Here is a 13,462-nt window from a genome sequence, read left to right as displayed (position 1 = left end):
TAAGTCATGGGTGGCCATACAGAACAAAACAAAGTCATTAACAAAAGTATGCAGAAAGGAAAAGCCGGGCAGAAAAAAAAAAAAAAAAACAGGTTCATCATGGTATTAGTTATGTCAAGCTCTCAATTGCCCATTTTGAAAAGGAGAAACATGTTGCGGAGTATTGGGATCACATAACCATCACTTCTTTAGTGAAGTCCTCACTGATCATTCCATAGTAGATAAGGTAAGCCTGCCACATGCATTCACGGTGCACTGTTCTATGTCACTCGTGACTTACATCACATTAAGGAAATGGCTCATTTTGTACCTGTCCTGTCAGCTAGATTATAAACTCCTTCCTACACTGTAAAACTCAGTGAAAGCAGACAGGACTTATCCAACTCTGTTTGACCATTTGACCAGTGCTTTAAGTGAGCATAGTGTCTTGAACAGTAATCGTTGAAAGAATAAACCAGCAAATCAGTGCCACAGAAATAGCCCATGGCACTAGAGAAATCACTTATATTTTAGAGTGAAAATCTTTGAACCCTGGGGGGTGGGTGGGAACATACAGATACAACACACAGAAGGAATCTAAAGATGTCCTCAAGCAGATAAACTGTAAACTCACATCTGACCAGCTGCCCACCCGGCCCCCAGCAATCCGTATTTTATTTCTGTAAGGGAGAAGACATTCTGGCCAGGCCCTTGCCTGACCATTTTCTCCTATTTAGATCCTTCTTCCATATCAGTATCAACCCCATGGCAATGGGTTTGTTGTTGCCTTTTGTTTTGTTTTAATTCTCTACCAAGGTGGACTCTCTGGGTGATGCAAACAGATAACACTGCTAATGAAGCGTTGGTCATGGAGTCCACCCAAAGGCAGTTCAGAAGAAGGCCTGGTTGGCTACTTTCAAAACTATGTTATTGAAAACCCTATGGAGCACATTTTTACTCTGACATTCATGGGGTTGCCATGAGTTGGAATCCATTACAACAACTCGTTGGTTCTCTATCAAGTTAACTGTGTTTTCTTTCACATCTAATGGCCACATAACCCTCCAGATTCCATCTTCTCTTTTCCTCCCTTCCCACACCCTGGGAACTGGAAATTACTAAATCAGACCTGGACTATATAAAAAGCAAGGTATTTGCATTAGAATAGACTTTACATGGGTTGGAGTCATACTTTCTACTTCCCGCCTATCTCTGTACTCTGGTGTAGTAAGTGGTTTAACATCCCTGGCAGAGATTCAGGGACACAGGGTAAAACTTTCATAACCTTCCTTCCTGCTTTGTTTTGAAGGTAAAGCAAGAATGTATGAAGTTAGTGGGATATTGTCATGTAGGATTTTATCTCAGAAAATTAATAGTCTTAAAGATGTTGAAGACTATACTTCCAGTAGTAAAGAGGGCACTGTTAATCCATGGTATGAAGTGGCAATAGAAATATGAAAAATATCCCACCAAGAGATTAAGTATTGCTGAGAGGCAAGGTTCTGGGGGATCAGGTGTTTGATACCTTTCTAAATTTTTCAGAACTAAATTAAAAAAGCGTTTTGGTTGGTCCTACTTTGGCTCGACAAAGTGGTGAAAGAAAGAGATGAGCACAGGGCTTCAGAGTCACAGCTCAAGCGCTGTATAAATGACCTCAAAGTTTCTACTTGTGCCTTGAAAGCCTTGTATCTTGTAGTAACAGAGCTGATATTGCTGAAAACCAAACCCAGAATCCTGTCATAAGAATGGCTGAATTACAGTGCCAGGTGAGTGGTGTCTGAAGTTAAAGTAAGGGCATTGATTGGGAAGAAATGTGACCCTGAAACTTGGGATGGGGACATATGGGCAGATAATCAGGAATCTGGGGACACTGAGTGCCTAAATTCTGTTGAATCACTCCTGCCCACAGAACCAGCCATCTCACTCCCATGTGAAGAGATTACTCCATCTTTGGCTGCTAAGCCATCCTCCCCAGTAAAATCATTACCCCTCCACCTCCATTTGATGAAATTAACTCAGCTGCGTCTGAAGAGCTTTTGTCTGAATCATCCCCTGGGGAGGCATCTGAGTGATTGCCTGAGGCAAACGCCCTACAAGACGTTGCTGAATGTTCTCAGAACACATCTCCAGTATACATTTTGCTTCTAAACCTCTACTAAATTTAAGTCCCAGTGAGTCCCAAAAGGTGAAGTACAAAGCGTAACCCAGGAGGAGGTAAGCTACACTCCAAAAGATTGGCTTAAGCTTTCTAAAATGTACAAACAGAAACCTGGGGGAATATGTGTGGTAATGGCTATTAAGGATGTGAGATAATGGTGCAAGAAACATAAAGTTGGATCAGTCTGACTTTATTGATATGAGCCCACTAAGCACAGATCTTTTATTCAGTGTTTCAGCTAGAGAGGTTAGGAAAGGATCTAATAGTTTATTTGACTGGGTCACTGAAGCATGGATTATGTGCTGGCACACACTCTCAAGTTGAAGCGCAAAACCTGAAGAAAACCAAAGGCTTTGGGAAACTGGTATGTACATTTATCAGGTTAGACCCACAGACCCACACTTGGAGTGCCCAGAGGACACACCTTTTACCATAACAATGAGGAACAAATTTTTGAAGGAAGCCATGGCATCTTTGAACACTGCTGTGATTGCCATTTTATGGAAGTCAGATTTTATTGCGGGAACTGCCCTAACTGAATTAAGACTCCTAACTACAAAGGGCGTGACTGGACCCAGTGGTGGAAGGGGCCAACTGGTGGCACTCACTCAACAAAGACAAGGTGGACTTCGTTACTATAATGGACAGTGGAGTCAAAGCAGTAATCAGGATATTCTGACTCATATAGCTGTATGGCATTGGCTATTTAATCATGGTGTCCCTAGGAGTGAAATGGACAGGAATTGTACTAAATACTTATCTGAACAAACAGAAGAATTGTAGTCAAGTGAATGGCAGTCTAACTTGAATTGCCAGATACAGAGTCACGGCCCCTCAATCAAATCCCAGACTTGAACCAGTTAACAGACCCACAACCCCTTGAATGAAGGGGAGGCTGGGTTCCCCTGAGGAAGGACCCTACTATATTGCCAAAAATACATACTGTGAATCTTTCTCCAGCCTTCCCCAGAGGGATCTATGGCCTTTTATGAGAATGACTGTTCATTGAGAAAAAGGAAAAAATCATACTTTTTAGGGGATTACTGGATACTGGCTCTGAACTGACACTAATTCCAGAAGATCCAAAACGTCACTGTAGCCCAATAGTCAGGATGAGGGCATACGGAGGTCAGGTTATTAATGGAGTCTTAGTTCAGCTTCAGCTCACAGTGGGCCCAGTAGGTTCCCCAAACACATCCTGTAGTGATTTCAGCAGTTCCAGAATGCTTAACTGGAATAGATATACTCAGCAACTGGCAGAAACCTCACATTGGATCCCTGACAAGAGGAATAAGGGCTACTATGGTAGAAAAAGCCAAGTGGGAAGCCAATAGAACTGCCCCTACCTGGGAAAATAGTAAACCAAAATCAATATCACATTCCTGGAGGGAATTGCAGAGATTACGGCCACCAGCAAGGACTTGAAGGATGCAGGGATGGTGATTCCTACCACATCCCCATTCAACTTACCTATTTGGCCTATGCATGAAACAGATGGATCTTGGAGAATAACAGTGGATTATTGAAAACTTAACCAGGTGATGACTCGAATTGCAGCTGCTCTTCCAGATGTGGTTTCATTGCTTGAGCAAATTAATACATGTCCTAGTACCTGGTATGCAGCTATTGATTGGGCTAATGCCTTTTTCTCCATACATGCTTTGAAGGACCACCAGAAGCAGTTTGTCCTCAGTTGACAAGGCCAGCAATACACGTTTATTGTCCTAAATCAGGGGTATATCAACTCTCCAGCCCTATGTCATAATTTAGTCCACAGGGATCTTGATCACCTTTCCCTTCCACAAGACATCACAATGGTCCGTTACATGGATGACATTATGCTGACTGGACCTAGTAAGGAATAAGTGTCAATGACAAAAATTCTGGCGCCTTCCACGTCAGTGAAATTTCTAGGGGTCCAGTGGTGTTGGGCATGTCGAGATATTTCATATAAAGTGAAGAATAAGTTATTGCACCTGGCCCCTCCCACAACTAAAAAGGAGGCATAAAGTCTTTTGGGCCTTTTTGGATTTTGGAGGCAACATATTCCTCATTTGGGTATCCTACTCTGGCCTATTTATCAACTGACTTGAAAAGCTGCTAGTTTCAAGTGGGGCCCAGACCAAGAGAAGGCTCTGCAACAGGTTCAGGCTGCCATGAAAGCTACTTTGCCACTTGGGGTAGGTGATCTGGCTGAACCAGTTGTGCCATTGAAGTGTCAGTGGCAAATAGAGATGCTGTTTGGAGCCTTTGGCAGGCCGCTATTTGTGAATCATAGCAAAGACCCTTAGAATTTTGGAGCAAGCTCTGCCATCCTCTGCAGATAACTACTCTTCTTTTGAGAAGCAGCTTTTGGGTTGTGTCTTAGGCTGGGTTCTCTAGAGAAGCAAAACAAATTAAGTTCATAAATATACGTAGGGAGAGATTTATATCAAGGAAGTGGCTCATGAAGTTGTAGAGGTTGCAAAGTGCCCAGTCTGTGGGTCAGGCTGGAGGCTTCTCCTGACTCATGCAACTACAGGGGCTGGCAAACCTAAGATCAACAGGTCAGACAGCAAGGCACTGGCTCACAGGCTGCAAAGACCAGCGAATCCCAAGATCGGAAGGCAAGATGGCAAATAAGCTGCTAGTTCAAGTCCCATGAAACAGAGGCCAGACAAACAGGAGCCAGCTGCAGGATCCAGAGTTAACAAAAGCCGATGCACCCTGCAGAAAGTCCACCTATACTGAACGCAGGCAATACCCCCAAGGAAACTCCCTTTCAACTGATTGGTTGCTCACAGCAGCTCCCATCATGGTTTTTGTCGTTAGGTGCCGTCCAGTCAGTTCCAACTCATAGCAACCTTATGCACAACAGAATGAAACACTGCCCAGTCCTGAGCCATCTCTACAATAGTTGTTATGCTTGAGCTCATTGTTGCAGCCACTGTGTCAATCCACCTCGCTGAGGGTTTTCCTCTTTTTCACTGACCCTGTACTCTGCCAAGAATGATGTCCTTCTCCAGGGACTAATCCCTCCTGACAACATGTCCAAAGTATGTAAGACGCAGTCTCATAATCCTTGCTCCTAAGGAGCATTCTGGTTGTACTTCTTCTGAGACATATTTGTTCATTCTTTTGGCAGTCCATGGCATGTATATTCAATATTCTTCGCCAACACCACAATTCAAAGGCGTCAATTCTTCTTCGGTCTTCCTTATTCGTTGTCCAGCTTTCACATGCATATGATGCAACTGAAAATACCAAGGCTTGGGTCAGGTGCACTTTAGTCTTCAGGGTGACATCTTTGCTCTTCGACACTTTAAAGAGGTCCTTTGCAGCAGATTTACCGAATGCAATGCATCTTTTGATTTCTTTTTTTTTTTACAAATTTTGATGCTTCCTGTGTTGTTTAATATTTTCCCCATAGAATCCTTCACTATTGCAACGTGAAACTTGAACTTTTTCCTCAGGTCTTTCAGCTTGAGAAACACTGAGCTTGTTCTTTCCTTTTGGTTTTCCATCTCCAGCTCTTTGCACATGTCATTATAATACTTTACTTTGTCTTCTCAAGCTGCTCTTTGAAATCTTGTGTTCAGTTCTTTTACTTCATCAATTCTTCCTTTTGCTTTAGCTGCTCGATGCTCAAGAGAAAGTTACAGAGTCTCCTCTGACATCCATCTTGGTCTTTTCTTTCTTTCCTGTCTTTTCAATGACCGCTTGCTTTCTTCATTGATGATGTCCTTGATGTCATTTCACAACTCGTCTGGTCTTGGGTCACTAGTGTTCAATGCGTCAAATCTATTCTTCAGATGTGCTCTAAATTCAGGTGGGATGTATTTAAGTTCATATTTTGTCTCTCGTGGACTTCCTCTGATTTCCTTCAGTTTCAGCTTGAACTTGCATATGAGCAATTGAAGGTCTTTTCCACAGTCAGCCCCTGACCTTGTTCTGACTGATGGTATTGAGCTTTTCCATTGTCTTTTTCCACAGATGTAGTCAATTTGATTTCTGTGTGTCCCATCTGGAGAAGTCCATGTGTATAGTCGCCGCTCATGCTGGTGAAAGAAGGTATTTGCAATGAAGAAGTCGTTGGTCTTGCAAAATTCTATCATTTAATCTCCGGCATTGTTTCTATCACCAAGACCATGTTTTCTAACTACTGATCCTTCTTTTTTGTTTCCAACTTTTGCATCCCAATCACCAGTAATTATCAATGCATCTTGATTGCATGTTAGATCAATTTCAGACTGCAGCAGCTGATAAAAATCTTCTATTTCTTCATCTTTGGCCATAGTGGTTGGTGTGTAAATTTGAATAATAGTCGTATTAACTGGTCTTCCTTGTAGGTGTATGGATATTATCCTATCACTGACAGCATTGTACTTCAGGATAGATCTTGAAACATGTCTGTCAATTTGTCATAGCGTGTTGCTGTGATGCTGGAAGCTATGCCACCGGTATTCAGATACCAGTAGGGTCACCCATGGAGGACAGGTTTCAGCTCGGCTTCCCATCATGGAGGTGATCACATTATATCAGATCTCATTACAGAGGTGATCGCATCATAATAGGACTGCCAAACTACATCACAACTGCCAAACCACGGAGAATCATGGCCCAGCCAAGTTGACACACCACATTAACAATTATAGCTTTTTACTGGGCCTTAGTAGAGACTGAATGCTTAACTATGAGTCCTAAGCTGCCCGTCACAAACTGGGTGTTGTCTGACCCACAGAGCCATAAAGTTGGACACGTATAGCAGCACTCCATCATTAATTGGGAGTGGTATGTATGAGATCGGGCCTGAGCAAGACCTGAAGGCACAAGTAAGTTGCATGAGGAAGGGCCCAAATATTCACAGTCTCCACTCCTGTCACATTACCTTCCACCTCCCAGCCTGCACCTACAGCCTCTCGAGGAGTTCCTTATGATCAGTCAATGAGGGAGGGAAAACTCATGCCTGATTTACAGATGGCTCTGCATGATATGCAGGCACCACTCAAAAGTAGACAGTGACAGCACTACAGCCCCTTTCTGGGACCATCCTGAAGAACAGTGGTTAAGAGAAATCCTCCAAATGGGCAGAACTTTGAGCAGTGCACCTGGTTCTTGATTTTACTTGGAAGGAGAAATGACCAGATGTGTGATTGTATACTGATTCATGGGCTGTGACCAATAGTTTGGCTGGATAGTCAGGGACTTGGAAGTAACATGGTTGGAAAATTGAAGACAAGAAGGTACGGGGAAGAAGTATGCCGACAGGCCTCTCTAAATGAACCAAAGGAGTGAAGATATTTGTGTCTCATGTAAATACTCACCAAAGGATGACCTCAGCAGGGGAGGATTTTAACAATCAAGTGGGTAGGATGACATGTTCTGTTACCCTCTTTCCCCAGCTCCTCCCATCATTGCCCAATAGGCTCATGAACAAAGTGGCCATGGTGGTAGGGATGAAGGTTATCATGGGCTCAGCAACATGGACTTCTACTCACCAAAGTCAACTTGGGTACAGCCACTGCTGAGTGCCCAGTCTGCCAGCAGCAGAGACAAACACTGAATCCCCAATATGACACCATTTCTCGAGGTGATTAGTCAGCAACATGGTGGGAGGTTGATTACATTGGACAGTTTACATCATGGAAAGAGCTGCGTTTTGTCCTTACTGGAATAAACACTTGCTCTGGATACAGATTTGCCTTCCCTGCACGCGAACCTTCTGCCAAAACTACCATCTGTGGACTTACAGAATGCCTTATTCACCATTATGGTATCCCACACAGCATCACCTTGGATCAAGGGACTCACTTCACAGCAACTGAGGTGCAGCAATGGGCTGATGCTCATGGAATTAACTGATCTTACCATATTCCTCATCATCCTGAAGCAGCTGTCTTGATAGAATGATGAAATGGCCTTCTAAAGACACAATTAAGGCACCAGCTAGGTGACAATACCTTGCAGGGCTGCGATAATGTTCTCCAGGGAGCTATATGCTCTAAACCAGTGTCCAACATAGAACGCCATTTCTCTCATAGCCAAGATTCATGGATTCAGGAATCAAGGAGTGGAAATGAGAGCGGCACCACTCACTATTACCCCTAGTGAGCCACTCACAAAATTTTTGCTTCCTGTCCCTGAGACCTATGCTCTGCAGGTCTAGAGGTCTTAGTTCCAAAGGAAGGAATGCACCCATCTGGAGACACATCATTGATTCCATTGAACTGGAAGTTAAGAATGCCACCTGGCCACTTTGTGCTCCTTGCACCTCTGGATCAACAGGCAAAGAAGAGAGTTACCAATTGGCTGGTGTGATTGATCCTGATTACCAAGAGGAAATTGGACTGATATTACATAATGGAGATAAAGAAGAGTATGTCTGGAATACAGGGGATCCCTTAGGGACATTTCTTAGTACTCCCATGCCCTGTGATTAAAGTCAATGGAAAACTACAGTAACCCAATTCTGACATGACTACTAATAGCCCACATCCTTCAGGAATGAAGTTTTGTATTACCACACCAGGCAAAGAACCACACCCAGCTGAGGTGCTTGGTGAGGGTAAAGGGAGTAAGGAATGGGTGGTGGAAGAAGGTAGTTTTAAATTCCAGCTACATCCATGTGACCAGTTGCTGAAACAAGGATTGTAATTGTTATGAGTATTTCATTCTTGTATGTGTGTATCAATTTTTTTTTTTTTTAATATAAGAGCATTTTTCAGTTCATGTGTTAGTTGTATCATGTTAGGTGCAAGTATGACTTTATAATTGTCTTTATTTGGAGATATTTATGGGTGCCCAGTTGACAAACTGGTCTGTGATGGCTAAGGTTGTGTGTAAACTTGCCTTGGACATGATTTTCAGTGTTTTGGCAGTTATGACGTAGTTTGGAAGCTATGTAATGATGCAATCACCTCCATAATTAGATTTGACATAATGTTATCACCTCTATGATGAGATTTGTTTTGAGCAGCCAATCAGTTGAAAGGGAGTTCCTTGGGGGTGTGGCTTGCATCCAGTATAGGTGAACTCTGGCAAAGCTTGCTGGTTTTTGCATGCTTTGGATCCTGCAGCTGGCTCTGGTTCATCTGACCTCTGGTTCTTGGGACTTAAGGTAGCAGCTTACCTGCCAATCTTGGAACCTGTCAGCCTCCACAATTTCCTTGATATGAATCTCTCTGTATATATATATTTATACACTTCACTGGTTTTGCTTCTCAGAACCCAGCCTAAGACAGAGATACTCATGTTTATCATGCATAAACTCCTTTAGCTTATTGCAAGGTAGTCATGGAAATACATGCAAGTAAGACCTCACAACATTCATTTGGAACCAGAGAATCAGTATTAACAATTACAGTGTTAGTTAAATGACTAGAGTCTAAACGTTCAGATGTCAGGCTTTTGTCTTTAACAAGAGGTCTCTGGAAGAAGCCTTAACCATGGTTTGAGCTCAGTAGAGGTCCCTCATAGCTAGGGTCTGAGGCTGGAAACAGCAGGCAGAGTCACAGTAATTCAGAAATTACTCATCTAGGAAATTATTCTATAGAAGAATAATTGCAAGGAATTTTCCTGTAGTCTTAGATCTAATGTCAAAACTTTGAAAACAACCTACATGTTGATGGAGGGAGGGGTTATATAACTTATGCAAAACTTATATAATGGAGTGTGATGTTGCTGGGAAAGAGATAAAGGAGAACTAAATGTATTGCCTGGAAAAAGTCCACAACAAATTGTTTGAAAAAATACATGAAATGCAATGTGGTATCCTATTAGATCCTGGAACAGAAAAAAAGAAAAAAAATTGTGGATGTAAAAATGGCATGGAGGCAGTGTCTGACCTCCTCTAATTTCACAGGAGGGAAGAGGAATCAAGATCTCATAGCCTAAGGTTGATTGCTATGAACTGGAGGTCAGACATGCCTCCTCTCTCTGCCATTTTTACCACTTCTGACATCAATCATCCCTCCCATGGTACCCTGCTTCTCTTCTGGGTTCTATAATTCATTGCAACGGCCACACAGAACTCACAGACAATACTCATGGTTATGGAGTTTATTAGGGAAGTAACAGGTTACAATTCAGGTTCAGGAATGCTCAGGAGGATACTGTTCTTCCATCAGGCAGCCTCTTCTCAGCTGTGCCTGCAGGCACACCTCTCTCTGGCTCCTCGTCGTCTGCCCTGCTCAAGCAAGTGTTACAAAGCTCTTTAGCTCTGCCAATAAGTGCCCAGAGGCACCCCACTCTGCCAGTAACCCTTGGCCTGAAGCCGCTCAGCTCTAGCTCCTTGGGTCAGCAAACCTAGCCCCACTGAGTTCTCAAAAGCATCCTACTCTGCCAGCAAGCCTTCTGCCCAAAGGCACTCAGCTGGGGAGCCCACCATTTTGTCTCCTACCGCCGTTTCTCTGCCACCACCTCTCACCGTTGTCTTCAGTGTTATAGCTCTCTTTCTGTCTCCTGGTTCCAGGAGCTTCTCAGCACAGGAATCCTGGTCATAGAATGCACTCCGCTCTTGGGTCTTCTTCCTTGGTGGTGGTGAGATCCTCCCCCTCTCACCTCTGAGATGGCTCATTTTAAGCCTAGTGGGATGGTAAAACTGACTAATCTCCTTGTTAGGGTTCCATATACCTTATTAGCATGGTCTCACCCCAAAATTTGGTGGAAGTTACTAGAAGATCATGGCGAGAAAAGTCACGCAAAAGCAATCCATTGCACCTCAGTGCAAACACTAGAATGCCAGGTAAAAACTGTAGTTAGTTAATACTATTGTGCAAATGTTAATTTCTTTGTTTTTACAAATGTACCATGGTTCTGTAATATGTTAACATTAGGGGAATCTGGATAAACGGTATACAGGAATTCTTTGTATTGTCTTACAACTTTTCTATGAATCCAAAATTATTTTAGGTAATATTTCTTTTAAATGAAAAGTTTTTTAAAAATAATTTCACTGGTTTTATTAGCTAACATTATTTCTAGCGAGGAGGATATAGAGGATTTTACTTTCTTACTACACTGTTTTATATTTTTTTAGATATGCATTTTTTAAACTAGAATGCTTTATTTTTATAACATTTAGATAAATCCATTTTATACAAATTAAGATGCTATCTAGGTCAGCTGGCATAAAAAAGTATATTAAGAAAACGTTCCGCATCCCAGTTTGGTGAGTGGCCTCTGCGGTCTTAAAAGCTAGGAAGCGGCCATCTGAGAAGCATCAGTTGGTCTCAACCCACGTGGAGCAAAGGAGAATGAAGAACACCAAAGGGTCAAGGAAAATATGATCCCAAGAGACAGAAAAGGCCCCATAAACCAGAGACTCCATCAGCCTGAGGCCGGAAAAACTAGATTGTTACTGCCAATTGCGGATTTGTGCCTCCTGCTGCAAAGCCAATACTGAGACAGGAGGAGGTAAGCAGCAAGAGGGCTTTATTGAATACCAATATACAAGAGACAGAGAGGGCTAAATTTCTCTCAAATTCTGTCTAAACTAGAGGACTAATTGGAAAGTTTTTATAGGGGTAAGGTCAGGATTTAGAGTTTTTCAGGAATGTTGGTTTTTCCTTGAGGTAGACATGATGATAAAGTGATCTATTATTGAAGTTCTGCAAGTCTCTGCATGTCATCTTGGAGTCCTGCAAGTCCATTCACACCGTCCTGGTTTCTGTCACAAGATGGATCTAAGCTTTCTTCAGCTACCTTGGTTTTGTGTATTTTTTCTTCCTTGGGAGAGGAACATAGTTTAATCAACAACTAAAAATTGATTACCTTATTCTTCTTCATAAAAACAATCATGAGACAGATTTCAGAGCAAGTAATTATGTTTCAAAAACTAGAAATTAATCACAGTTTATACGGGTATACTAAAACACCAGAAATATATTTTCTCTATTCCAAAACTAAAAACACCAAAAGAAACATATTTTCTCTACTTCAGGATGGTGCCTGGCTACCACCAATTACTGTCCTGACAGGGAACACAACAGTGAATCCCTGATGGAGCAGACAATAAGTGGGATGCAGACTTCAAGTTCTGGTAAAAGGACCAGAGTTAATGGTCTGAGACTGGAGGGACCCCAGAGGTCATATCCCTGGACTCTCTGTTAGCCAAAAACTAAAACCATTCCCGAAGACACCTCTTCAGACAAAGATCGGAGTGGACTATAAGACATAAAATGATACTGGTGAGGAGTGTGCTTCTTAGCTCAGGTAGACACATGAGACCATTGTGGGCCAGTCCTGTCTGGAGGTGACATGAGAAGGCAGAAGGCGGTGAGCTGGTTGAATGGGCACAGGAAATACAGGGTGGAGAGGAGTGTGGTGTTGCATTGTAGGGAGAGCAGCTAGGGTCACATAAAAATCTGTGCATGAGTTTTTGTATGAAAAGCTGACTTGAATTGTAAACTTTCACTTAAAGCACAGTAAAAGAAAAAATATTAAAAAAATAATAAAGGTGCTATGATGGAAAAGAATACTATTTGCATATTGTTGGAGGTGAAAAAATATATAATCTCAAATTACGCTAAAGTATTACCAAAGAGAAAAATGTCTGAATAGGCATACTTTAGAATATGAATATTTCCAATGATGGAATTATGATTCTTATTGTGTGCACATTTAGTTATTTTTAAACTATTTCTATGCTGTTCATATAGCAATAATGTTGATATTAATTCCAGGCAATTTCTGAGTATTGGGTAATTTATATATATGCTTATTTTTTCCCATACTTGTTTATTTTTTTAAAGTAGTCAGAAATTGCAAACACATACACAGCAAAGAGAATAGGATAATAAACTCCCATGAATCACTTATTTTCAACAGTCATTGACATGTGGCCAATCTTCTTCATCTGGTTTTCCCCACCCCTCCGCCACACAACCCCACTCTCAATCTAGATTATTTTGAAGCTAATCACAGACATTAGGTCATTTCCTAATGAATCCATCAATATCTACCTCTAAGAGATGATGAGACCTTTTAAAAATCATAATATCATAATCACATTTAAAAAATTAAATGTAACTCCAATATCACCAAATATCCCTTCTGTGTTCAAAGTTCCCAAGCTGCTCACAGTTTTTTATTTTTTTTAGAGTTTGTTTGACTCAGGGCCCAAATCATATATTTTTGTTGAAAAAAATATGTAAATATAATGAAATTCATTGTATTAAGAAGTCATCCTTTGATATCTAAGTGGTTATGGATGTTAATTGCCAACAAATTCATCCCAACTCATGGCGACCCCATGTGTGCAGAGTAGAACTGCTCCATAAGGTTTTCAAGGCTGTGATATTTCCCAAAGCAGATCACCAGGCCTATCTTCCTAGGTGCTTTTGGGTG

The sequence above is a fragment of the Loxodonta africana genome, chromosome 21 (genome assembly GCF_030014295.1).
Source record: "Loxodonta africana isolate mLoxAfr1 chromosome 21, mLoxAfr1.hap2, whole genome shotgun sequence".
Lineage (NCBI taxonomy): Eukaryota > Metazoa > Chordata > Mammalia > Proboscidea > Elephantidae > Loxodonta > Loxodonta africana.
This window is presented reverse-complemented; position numbering follows the sequence as displayed.